A 12,448-nucleotide genomic window follows, 5' to 3' on the forward strand; every position below is an offset into this window, starting at 1 on the left:
TGTGCCAGGCAAAGAATGGTGGTCCTCTGCCAGCTAATTCCTGGCCACTACTTGCTGTCTTTGGCTTCAGATACTTCCTATTTCTCCCCAGGCCACTGTACCTCTGAACTAGCAAGTATGATTACAGTAAATCTTAACTCTTCCTATTTGTGTGTTTTTATGCTAGAAAGATTTTGAACAGAGAAACCCACATAGGCCTTGATAGTTCCCTATCAGCTTCTATTTGTGGGTAATGAGAGAATTTTCTTTGTCTCAGGTGTGTCTGAGGAGACAGAAAAATCATTAGACACATCAGTTATTTTTAGGACAAAGGAAGGGGACTGCTCTGAAACATTAGAACTTACTCTAAGAAGTAAATTTTCAAACTTTGTTTACTCAGATTCTAGAATGTACCACATTATGTAACCAATATGGTCAGTAATGAAAAAGCCCAACTCAACTATCATTTAAAGGAGATTGAAAAAAAAAAAAAAAAAAAAAAAGATGGCTACCAAATAAGAAACAGTGCAAGACCTCTTGAAGAAAAGTTTGCATATTTTAGCAAAGTAAATTTTGAGAGTTTGACACGTTCAATAAGTTGTCCAAGAGCCCAAATAAAGAAAAACAGATTAAAATGATGAAAGAAAAGATGAAGTACAGACACATGAAAGAATTTCCATCTAAAATGGAACGGGAGACTCTGAAATGGAGAATCTCACACGTGCACCCTCCAAAGAATGGTACTTAAGAACTGAGAGACTGCCTTCCCATAAATGCCTCATTTACAAATGACTAAGGATTATCTCCTGACCAATGAACATCTGCTAAAAATCCCTGGCCATTCTCAAGCCAGTGAACTTACTTGGTCTCTGGCTGGACTTCTCTTTTTGCACTCCTTGCCCATAACAACAACCCATCCCAAACCCTCAACAGACTGGTCTGTAGCTTGCCACAGCATGTATTTCCCAAATTGCTATTCCTTTTCTATTCTCGAATAAACTCAGTGCCTTGTAATTTGAGCTTGTCTCAGTTTATCTCTTCATTTGGGTTGACAGAAGGAAGGAATTCAATATGCCTATATTACTAAAAAAGAGAAAAAAAAGCCAAAGAAGTACTAACATAAATATAAAAGAAGTTTTAATTGGATGAAGAAAGTCTGAGTCTGAAACTAAAATGGTTCCCTGAACACAGGGAAAAATAAATGAAAAGAGAGTAATAGTGTAGGTTTAAAGAAAATAAGTTCAATTATTTCTAAGCAACTCATGAACAAAAGAGAAAGTTTACAGATAGTAAAGATAGTTGAGAGACTACACAGAAAATAAGAACAATGAAATTTAGTGTGTTAAAACTTACAGTAAAGGATCAAAGCCAATCTACAAAACACTAGCCTACATGTTGTTTCTATTATTAAATACAAATGAATGAAAAGAAATGATTTCAAACCTCAAAACATTTGAAAATGAGTTGTAAAATTTAAGGAAAGCAGGAGAAAGAAACTAATACAATACATAAAAAAGTAATTGCAAATTAAAGATCTATAGACAGTGTTAAAAGCTAGGACCTGGACCTTTTAAATACATCAAATATATAAAACATGCTGGTAAATCTAAATAACAACAAAAAGAATTAGCATGTTAAAATGAGATATCTATAAAAAATTTTAATTAGCTATTATATAACTATATTGTGTGTGTGTGTGTGTGTGTGTGTGTGTGTGCCCTCAGCTGTGTCTGACTCTTTGTGACTCATGGACTATAGTCAGTCAGGTTCCTTTGTCCATGGAGCTTTCCAGGCAAGAATACTGAAGTAGGTTGCCATTTCCTACTCCAAGGGATCTTCCTGACCCAGGGATCAAACCCATGTCTGTTGTGTCTCCTGCAATGTTAAAAAACTTAATGATATATATTTTACAGAAAATATAAATTGATAAGATAGATTCTAAAAAAAAATTAGAAAACCTCAAAAAACCTCCAAGCTGAGAAATAATTAAAAATTGTGTTATTTTTTTAAGGTTTCCATCTTGATAGTTTTACAGGTGAATTCTTCTAAACATTCAAAAAAAAGAAAATATAAAGAGCCTAGGAAAAGAAGAAAATTTTCTAACTCAGCTAATATAAACCTACTAGCAAAATCTTACAAAGTATAGAAATCTGCAGCTGTTTCTCAGTTAAGACAATGTAAATATTCTAAATATACAGCAAATGTAATACAACATGATTTTAATATAATAACATATTATGATCGAGTACGAACTATACTAGAAAATAAGAATGGCTTAAAGTCAAGAAATTAATAAAGCAGTGCATAGCAACCATTGGCCAAGGAAGAAAGGCTACATAAATATTTATTGGTCTTTGATGTGGGGTGGTGGGGAGAGGGCAACAAATGACTTTTATTATCTTACTTGCTACTCCTCCTATGAATCAACTGAGATGTAGGCAAAGGACTCAAACAAATGGAGATTAAAATACAGTCATCACTTCATATCCACCAGGGCCTCTCCCCATCTCCCACCCATGGATACCAAAATCTACTGACGCTCAAGTCCCTTTTATAAATGTCCTGTATTTGCTTAACCTACACACATTCTCTCCTAAACTCTAAGTCATCTCTACATTACTTATAATACCTAATACAATGTGAATGTTATGTAAATAACATTTTGGATCCTGGACCCAATTCCAATATGTGTGTGTCAACAAGCAATTCTCAGATGAGAAATCAACTCAATTCTATCCAGAGACAGCATAGATTCTACAAGTAAAGGCTAGGACTGCCTCCACTTCAGGCACCAAATGCAAACCTGGGTTGTAAGTGCTCCTGACCAACCAGCTTCAGATTTGAGGTTCTAACAACCCCTCCAATTCAAGATGCCAACCACAGGTCCAGGTTGTTACCTATACTTCTGAGCAACTTGTTATAGATCAGACATTCCCATGACCCCCTTATCATTTTGAATAATTTGCTAGACTGTTTCACAGAACTGTGGAAACATGTTTACTTGCTAGATTACCAATTTATAAGAGATTAAGAAGAGGTGGCAAGAATACACAGAGGAATTATACAAAAAAAGATCTTAATGACCAGAATAACCATGATGATGTGGTCACCTAAAGCCAGACATCCTGGAGTGTGAAGTAAAGTGGTCCTTAGGAAGTATTACATGAATAAATCTAGTGGAGGTGATGGAATTCTAGCTAAGTTATTTCAAATCCTAAAAAATGATGCTGTTAAAGTGCTGCAGTCAATATGCCAGCAAATTTGGAAAACCAGCAATGGCTACAGGACTGGTAAAGGTCAGTTTTCATTTCAATCCCAAAGAATGGCAATGCCAAAGAATCTTCAAACTACCATATAATTGCACTCATTTCACATGCTAGCAAGATAATGCTCAAAATCCTTCAAGCTAGACTTCAATAGTACTTGCTCTGAGAACTTCCAGATATACAAGCTGCATTTAGAAAAAGCAGAGGAAGCAGAGATCAAATTGCCACAATCTACTGGATCATAGAAAAAGAAAGGGAATTCCAGAAAAACATCTACTTCTGCTTCATTAACCATGTTATAGCCTTTGACTGTGGACTGTGTGGATCACAACAAACTGTGGAAAATTCATAAACAGATGGGAATGCCAGACCACCTTACCTGTCTGCTGAGAAACCTGTATGCAGGACAAGAAGCAATAGTTAGAACAGGATATGGAACAACTGACCGCTTCCAAATTGGAGAGGAGTACATCATGGCTGTATTTTTTCATCCTGCTTCTTTCATTTATATGCAGAGCACATCACACGAAATGCCCACCTGGATGAAGCACAAGCTAGAATGAAGATTGCCTGGAGAAATGTCAGCAATCTCAGATATGCAGGTGATACCACTCTAATGGAAGAAAGTAAAGAGGAATTAAAGAGCATCTTGATGAAGGTGAAAGACAAGAGTGAAAAAACTGGCTTAAAATACAGCATTCAAAAAACAAAGATCATGACATCTAATCTCATCACTTCATGGCAAATGGATGGGTAAAAAGTGGAAATAGTGACAGATTTTATTTTCTTGGGCTCCAAAATGACAATGAACTGTGACCGCAGCCACTAAATTAAAAGATGCTAAAAAAAATAATAAAAAAAATTAAAAAGATGCTTGCTTCTTGAAGGAAAGCTATGACAAACCTAGACAGTGTATTAAAAAAGCAGAGATATCACTTTGCAGACAAAGGTCTGTATAGTCAAATCTGTGTTTTTTCTAGTAGCCATGTATGGATGTGAAAGTTGGACCATAAAGAAGGCTGAGCACTGAGGAATTGATGCTTTCGAACTTTGGTGCTAGAGAAGACTCTTGAGAGTCCCTTGGACTGCAAGGAGATCAAACTAGTCAATCCTAAAGGAAATAAACCCTGAATATTCATTGGAAGGACTGATGCTAAAGCTGAAGCTCCAGTACTTTGGCCAGCTGATGTCAAGAGCCTACTCATTGGAAAAGCCCTGATGCTGGGAAAGACTGAGGGGAAGAAAAGGGGATGACAGAGGATAAGATGGTTGGATAGCATCACTGACTCTATGTACATGAATCTGAGCAAACTCGGAGATAGTGAAGGACAGGGAAGCCTGACCTGCTGCAGACCATGGGGTAGCAAAGAGTTGGATACAACTTAGTGACTGAACAACAACAACAAAGGCTATTAAAGGATATACAGATCCACAGCCAGATGAAGGGTTTCATAGGGTGAGATCCCAAACAGAAGAACTTCTGTCCTCAAGGAGCTTATTGTTCAGCACTGTAGCATATGGAAATATTCTAATTCCCCAGCTTGGAAACTCTCTGAACCTTCTCCTTTGGGTTTTTTTGGAGTCCTCATTACTTAAGCATGATTGATTAATCATCAGTCAATGATGATTGATTGGCCAAGCAATCTAGCCCTTCTTTCCTCTCTGTAAATCAACCTTCTCTTCAAGATTGGTCTTCCTTGCCACCAGCTCACTTTCTGAGGTGTTTTCAAAAGCTACCTTAATTAAAATAAATCAGTTATGTGGAAAGGGACTTCTGCATAACACAACACTCATTTCACCTTTGTGGCTCTGAATCATTTTCAAGAACTGAGGACAAGAGACCAAATACAATAATAAAAGATGCACCCATTGCTCAGGAAATTTGGGATTCGAGAGCTGTGAGCCTGGAACTGTGGCTGAAGACCAGATATATATGAGAAATATTTTGATCATCTGAGTGACCAAATATACATATTTCTTATAAATCATAATATTGCAGATAATATATAATCTGGATGTTTAACTATGGTAGCATTATAATTTTATTGTTCAGTTACTAAGTCATGTCCAACTCTTTGTGACCCCATGGACTGTAGCTTGCCAGGTTCCTCTGCCCATGAGATTTTCTAGGCAAGAGTACTGGCGTGGGTTGCCATTTCTGACCCAGGGATCAAACCCGCGTCTTCTGCATTGGCAGACGGATTCCCTACCGTTGAGCCTCCAGGGAACCCACATGATGTTACAGATATAAGTATGTAAAAGTAACAGTATAACACAAATATTACACAGTAAAATAGATAAAAGAATTGACTTTCAAGTCAAGTCAGCTTCCTTTCAAGATTCTGCCTCACTGGAAGGTTAGAGCTAGAATGGAAACAGTTCCATGACTGAGAGGGAACAGCATAGAGTACCATCCAGACCTAAAAAGACGGAGAAAGTCAGTTTGATTCAGATAAAATCTTAACAGTTTTCTTTAAATAATTATTTGTTCAGTTGCGTTGTCTTAGTGGCAGCATGCAGGATCTTAGTTGAGGCATGCAGCTCTCTATTACGGTGCACTGACTCGGTTGTTCTGCAGCATGTGGGATCTTAGTTCCCTGACCAGGGATCAACCCCCATCCACTTCATTGCAAGATGGATTCTTAATCACTGGACACCAGGGAAGTCCCTTCCTGAGAGCTTTAATTTCTAAAGTAAATCGGTGCTGCATACTCAGGTACCTTTGTTGTTTACCAAATTAAGCAGCCTCTGGTTTGCATAGTTGCAAGAATTTTGTTTTATTTTGTTTTCCCCAGGGTTACTGAGTCTAAAGGAGTTATATTCTCAGGGCATTTGTTAGAATATCAGTATAGAAAGTTTTACTTATATTAATGTAATAAATAGCTTTTCAGAAAACTTCCTAAGATGGTTCATTATTCATGCATGGCTTTGAATAGTGGGCTGTTGTAATAGTGGGTTTTCTCTGATTAAAATAAGATTTCACTTTTCAAGTCTCTGACACGTATGGGAAAGTATTTAGCAATAGACACATATTTAATTTAATAAATTAAATATATACTGTTTTTAAAGGACAATCTATAATACTTGAAGAAGAGGAGTTTAGAATATGTTATTGAATTGGGCCTAGATGGGGTATTCTATGAAAAGCATTTTTATGAAGTGATAAGTAGATTTTTCATGGTTAAATGTTGATTATCTGCCAGTGATGTTTTCAGCTTATCTTTGCTTATAGGAAATGGAAGTTTGTTTACGTATTTGTTTAGCTTCATGTACACATCACAATACAAAGTGTAAAGAAAAACACAGAGTGGAAAAGTGAAGAGCACCTTGGTATTCCATGTGATAATAGCTCCAAGTGAAAACTTTCACTTGTGAAAAGACCCTGTTATGGAAGTTCAGTTCTTCCTGGAAAAGAATTGTTTTGTACCTGGGATTCTGAGCTGGAACTGATTCTTTCTACCAACTGGAATTTAAAGTGTCCCTCCCTCCGCCACAACAGGATGAAGGGGCCCCAGGCTAGAATGACCAGGGCTAAGTTCCTAGACATCTCTCCCAGAAGGAAAACAATAGACTGCTGGCATTTTTTAAGTTGATAAGAAGGAGGAAACCACTGGAACTCAAGAGAAATTAGTTGGTAATGATTTTAAAGGTGGCCGTGAACATTTGCAGTTGCAAAGCAGAACATCTTTCAGCAAAGAGGCTCTTGATAGAGGAAATGACTGGTCACTTTGAACAAGGAACAAAATCAGCTTGATTCACACAAATAATCAGCCAAGCTTGGAAAATTCGAGGAAGTAAATCCAGACCCAATTTAATGTTAAGGTAACAGCCGCTTAGCCACTCCAGAGAGTCTCACCAATTCCCTAGTTCAAGGCAAGAGCAGTTTATTCTATAGTTGTTTGTTTTTACATAACCACGAGGTAAAATACATTTGAACTTTCCCTTTCTGTCCATTGTAGGGGTATGATTTCTCTCAATAATTTTTTTTCTCTAAATTTTGCAAAGTCTCAACTTAGAAACTTTCCTAAATATTGTTATAACTATAGGTGGATACCATCTCCTTATTATAATCTCATGCCTGCAATGGACAAATGTAAGTTCACCAGGTATAATTTTGCAGCAATTGGGGTGTTCAAGAAATGTTACTTTGATTTAAATTTAGCTAAAACATATTTAGGGCTTCCCTACTAGCTCAGACGGTAAAGCATCTGCCTGCAATGCAGGAGACCCAGGTTCAATCCCTGGGTTGGGAAGATACCCTGGAGAAGGAAATGGCAACCCACTCCAGTATTCTTGCCTGGAGAATTTCATAGAGAGAGGAGCCTGGCAGGCTACCATCCATGGGGTTGCGAAGAATCAGACACTACTGAGTGCCTAACACACAAAAATATTTTTAAATCTCCAGATATCAAGGCTGGCAGGAAATTCAATCTCAGTTACTTGGTCCCTCACTTCCTGGAATTTCAAAGTCACCAAAATACAGAAGGTGGTCCCTCTTGGTTTGGGCAGCACAGGTTACCTTTGTGATGCCCTGTGACCAGGCTCTGTGGTATGGTAAGCCACCCACACGTGCTGGGTTTTAGCTTCTCCAGGCCCAGTTAGAGCCTCGCTAACTCTGTGGGCTGTAACTCCCCCAGGCCTTATGGAAATAAGATAGCTCCATATCTCTGATTCTGTCTTTTTCACCAATTATGAGAAGTCACCCACTTCTGTCCCTTTAAGCTGGGGAAACAAAAACACAAAAGAAAAGCTGTATGTGGGACATTTCTTTTTCTTTTTGGTCTTTCCTCAAAGCAAAGAAACACAGAACTTGGTGTGTGTGGCAGGATTGGGGGTGGAGAGGATATAGTAAAAAGAATAGTGATAGAACAAAATAAAACAGTATGTGCTGCTTCACAGGTAGGTAACATCTTTAACAGAACATGCTCTTAACAGGACTTACCTGTATCCGCATGTTAATAATGAGAACACTTCATCTATTCTCATAGAAGATGAAAAAAACAGCATTTTCTAGAGTGATCAAAGGGATTAATGGGACATTTATATACCCAGAAATAGGTTTAATGAGGCCCTATTCATATTCTTGCCTGGAGAATCCCATGGATGGAGGAGCCTGGTGGGCTACAGTCCACGGGGTCGCAAAGAGTCAGACACGACTGAGCAACTTCACTTTCGCTTTCATTCTATGGATATAAGAGATTCGCAGGTATCAGGAATCTAAGAAATTCCATGGCTTCAAGTATACGCTAGAATATTAGAATTACTTAAAAGTGAGAGTTTGAAAGTCGTTCAATTGTGTCCAACTCTTTGGGACCCTGTGGACTATACAGTCCATGTAATTCTCTAGGCCAGAATACTGGAGTGGGTAGCCTATCCCTTCTCCAGGGGATCTTTTGGACCCAGGAACCGAACCAGGGTCTCCTGCATTGCAGATAGATTCTTTACCAACTGAGCTATCAGAGAAGCCCAAAAGTACTTAAGACTTACTCTTATAAGTAATTAATCTAAGAGTAAGAGTAATTGAAGTCCCTCAAATCACTGCAGATGGTAACTGCAACCACAAAATTAAAAGATGCTTGTTCCTTGGAAGAAAAGCTGTGACCAACCTAGACAGCATATTAAAAAGCAGAGACATTACTTTGCCGACAAAGGTCTGTCTAATCAAAGCTATGGTTTTTCCAGTGGTCATGTATGGATGTGACAGTAGGACCATAAAGAAGGCTGAATGCCAAAGAATCGATGCTTTTGAGCTGTGGTGTTGGAGAAGACTCTTGAGAGTCCCATGGACTGCAAGGAGATCCAACCAGTCCGTCCTAAAGGAGATCAGTCCTGAATATTCATTGGAAGGACTGATGCTAAAGCTGAAGCTCAATATTTTGGCCACCTAATGTGAAAAGTCGATTCATTGGAAAAGACCCTGATGCCGGAAAAATTGAAGGCACGAGAAGGGGACAACAGAGGAAGAGATGATTGGATGACATCACTGAGTCAATGGACATGAGTTTGAGCAAGCTCTGGGGGATCGTGAAGGACAGGGAAGCCTGGTGTGCTGCAGTCCATGGGGTCGCAGAGAGTTGGACACAACTGAGCGACTGAACAAAAACAACTACAGTCCTAAAGAGTGCCTTGCAGTTAGTCTTTCAATATCAGCATCAACTAAGTCTTTCATCTTCATTTTCCTAAAGATGAATCATCTCAGACAGTTCCCTGAATTCTGATGCTCATTTTGGGTAAAGTGCTAATGGAGAGCTCCTCGTGAGCATTTCCCCATGCTTGGTCGTAGGCAGTTCAGATGTGTAGCACTGCAAAAGGAAATGTTGGTCCCGAGTTCCCATGGGCGCCAAACATTTCTGAGCAGCATCATAGACTGTGGACTGTGATTCTTTTTTTAATTAATAATTAACCTTCCTTAAACTGGTTTTATTTAATGTACTTGCTGTGTAAGAAAGCACATGATTCTTGAGTAAAAGGACATTTAATTTTCTAATCAATGCCACAGAGATGCTTTCTTGCATTTATTTCTACCCAGTTCTGAATTATATGTTGATTGTGTGTAATGGATGTTTAGTAAGGAATAGGGGACAAAATTAGATGCTATTCTAAATAGCTCCTGCCTGGTTTTAATGTCAAATGGCTTCTATTTTCTGTAATTATCTATGAATAGTAAGTCCTAGGGTCTGTCAATTCAGTGTTTTCTGAAGAACAGGCATGTAACCATCACTGGGGAACTTGTTAAAACTGACCCAGCCCAAACTTACTGAATCAGAATCTTCATTTATTAGGTACATAAAAGTTTAAACAGCATGTCTTTGGACACAGTTTAGACTGAATTATTTGTGAAACTTTGGAAAACTATGGATGCCAAATTTCCATAGTAGATCTACTGAATTAAAATAACCGGAGTTGCATGCAACATACATTTTTTAAAAAAACCTCACAGGTCAAATTTGTTAGTACTTCTAACATTTCTTGTAATAGTGGGAAGAAAACTACAATAGTAAATGGAAACATGCTTTCAGCATGAATTGTCATCAACAGGTATTCAGTTCAAGTGGTGCAAATTTTTTTTAACTAAGGCAACAGATTTGAGGATTAGCTAGAGTTTATATTCATATAAACTCATGAATATATTATATTCATGTTATTTTTTATGAATTAACAATTTGAATAATTGGAAAATAAATTGGGGAATAAATATTTTTTATACTTTTTTCCCAATGTGTACAAAGCATTAAAATATCATTAGAATATTTGATTCTGTGTTGTTACATTTATGGCAAAAGTTTTTTCTGGGATGGTATATGACTGCTAAAATTATCATGTAATTTCACATTTGAACTGTCTCTAGTAAGCATTTATGGGCTTCCCAGGTGGCACTAGTGGTAAAGAACCTATCTGGCAATGCAGGAGACATAAGAGATGGGGATACCATCCCTGGGTCAGGAAGATCCCCTGGAGAAGGAAATGGCAACCCACTCTAGTATTCTTGCCTGGAGAATTCCATGTACAGAGGAGCCTTGTGGGCTCCAGTCCATGGGTATACAACTAAGGGACTAACACTGGGGCTCAGAGGTAAGGAATCCACTTGCAATGCAGGAGATGTAATTTAGATCCCTGGGTCAGGAAAATACTCTGGAGAAGGAAATGGCCAACTTGCTTGAGAAATCCCACAGACAGAAGAGCCTGCAGGCTTAGTCCATGGGGTCACAAAGAGTCAGACATGACTGATGCGAGTTAGCATAACATCATAGATAGTAAGAATTTATTATTGGAATTTTCCAGAATAGTGGTAACTTCTGGGTTCTTGCTTTGTTTAGTGTGAAAATAACAGAATAAGGACCCTAGATATAAATTTTAGTGAATTTTTTTTTCTGTCTTAAAAAAGTGAGCTTTTGTAATAATAGCAGCCAAATAAGAGCAGTAACAATTTCTAGCTTGATTACTCGGGTTTTTCATCTGGCTAAAATCTATTTGAATAAAAACGCAAAAATTTCAGACCAAAGTTCAGGTTCAGTTTTGTTTTGATTCATAAAAAGCTAAATTCTAAGATTGTGTGTTGTGTTTTTTTAAGGAGAGACAGTTTAGGATTGTTGATAATCATTTTTTATTTGCTTTGGTGTATTGTTTATTTTGCCCCTTTTCTCTGTGCAAATTATTTCTAATTTATTCTGGAACATTAATTGATACTTTGATGAATACACATGATACCCTGAAAACTAAAGAATTGATTTTATTGAAAAGTTTTACGAGGTAAAATTGGGGATGATTTTTGGAGACTCAGTGGAATACAAAATTTGTTTGTTCTTTCTCTTCAAAAAAAAAGAGGCAAACCCCTCATAAACATTTTGTGAAGACTTCCAGTCAATGGATAAATAATATGAGGTTTCAGAAAATTGGTAATAAAATATAAACTCTCCCTGTTAGTTTAAACTGTAAAGATGTGCAAAATATATTGTGCCTCACAATGTAGCAGAATTGTAGTTTTCTGTGTAGTCATTGGATTAAATACCCAGCAGACTTCTAACTCTCTGCTTTCAGACAGCATGGAAAAAGTGGAGTATCCTAATCTCAAAAATCTAATCAATTTTACTACAGAAATTGCTTTGTTAACTAACGGTAATAAGTCTTAAGTAGGAGGGTTCTCTCAAATGTAATTTTAATATAGTTTTGCCCCCATAGAAACCCTTTTCATCTTGCTTTGATTCTAGTGTAAATGTAGAACACTTAAGTAAATTTCTGACTGGAAGATAATCTACATTCTCCGCTTATAAGAGAACCCAATTTATGAGCAGTAACTGCTAATTTGCTGAGTCTCTCCCTCAGTAAATCCTATTGAGCCTCATTGAAAATGGTGAATCCTATTCTAATATTTTAAAATGGTAATTAATTTACAGTACAAAGGGTATTATGAGGTACCTCCCAAATGTTTTGTAGCACTGAATTGACAGTTATTAAAAAAAAAAGCACAATTCTGAAGTCAACAAATTTGATGGCACTTCAAAATACAAGTGTTGGTATAATTAGTAGGAGTCAGTTAACTAAGTTTATTGTACATTTATGGAATGGTCTGCTATGTGAAAAGCACTATGCCACATCTCTGATTTTGAATGTCTGTCTCTCCATGAGAATACATCAACTCTATTCAATAATTTTACATACTCATCTGTTTTATCTCGAATTCTACTATTTTAGAATTCCTTGAG

General features: G+C 37.3%; 1 non-coding gene across 1 annotated transcript; it reads left to right on the top strand.

Annotated features, from left to right (window-relative positions):
• The first annotated feature begins 7,426 nt into the window (after positions 1–7,426).
• On the top strand, positions 7,427–7,498 carry TRNAC-GCA. The gene has a single exon. It is a non-coding gene; the product is annotated as a tRNA-Cys (tRNA).
• Positions 7,499–12,448: the final 4,950 nt, after the last annotated feature.

Source organism: Bubalus bubalis, chromosome 7 (assembly GCF_019923935.1).
Source record: "Bubalus bubalis isolate 160015118507 breed Murrah chromosome 7, NDDB_SH_1, whole genome shotgun sequence".
NCBI lineage: Eukaryota > Metazoa > Chordata > Mammalia > Artiodactyla > Bovidae > Bubalus > Bubalus bubalis.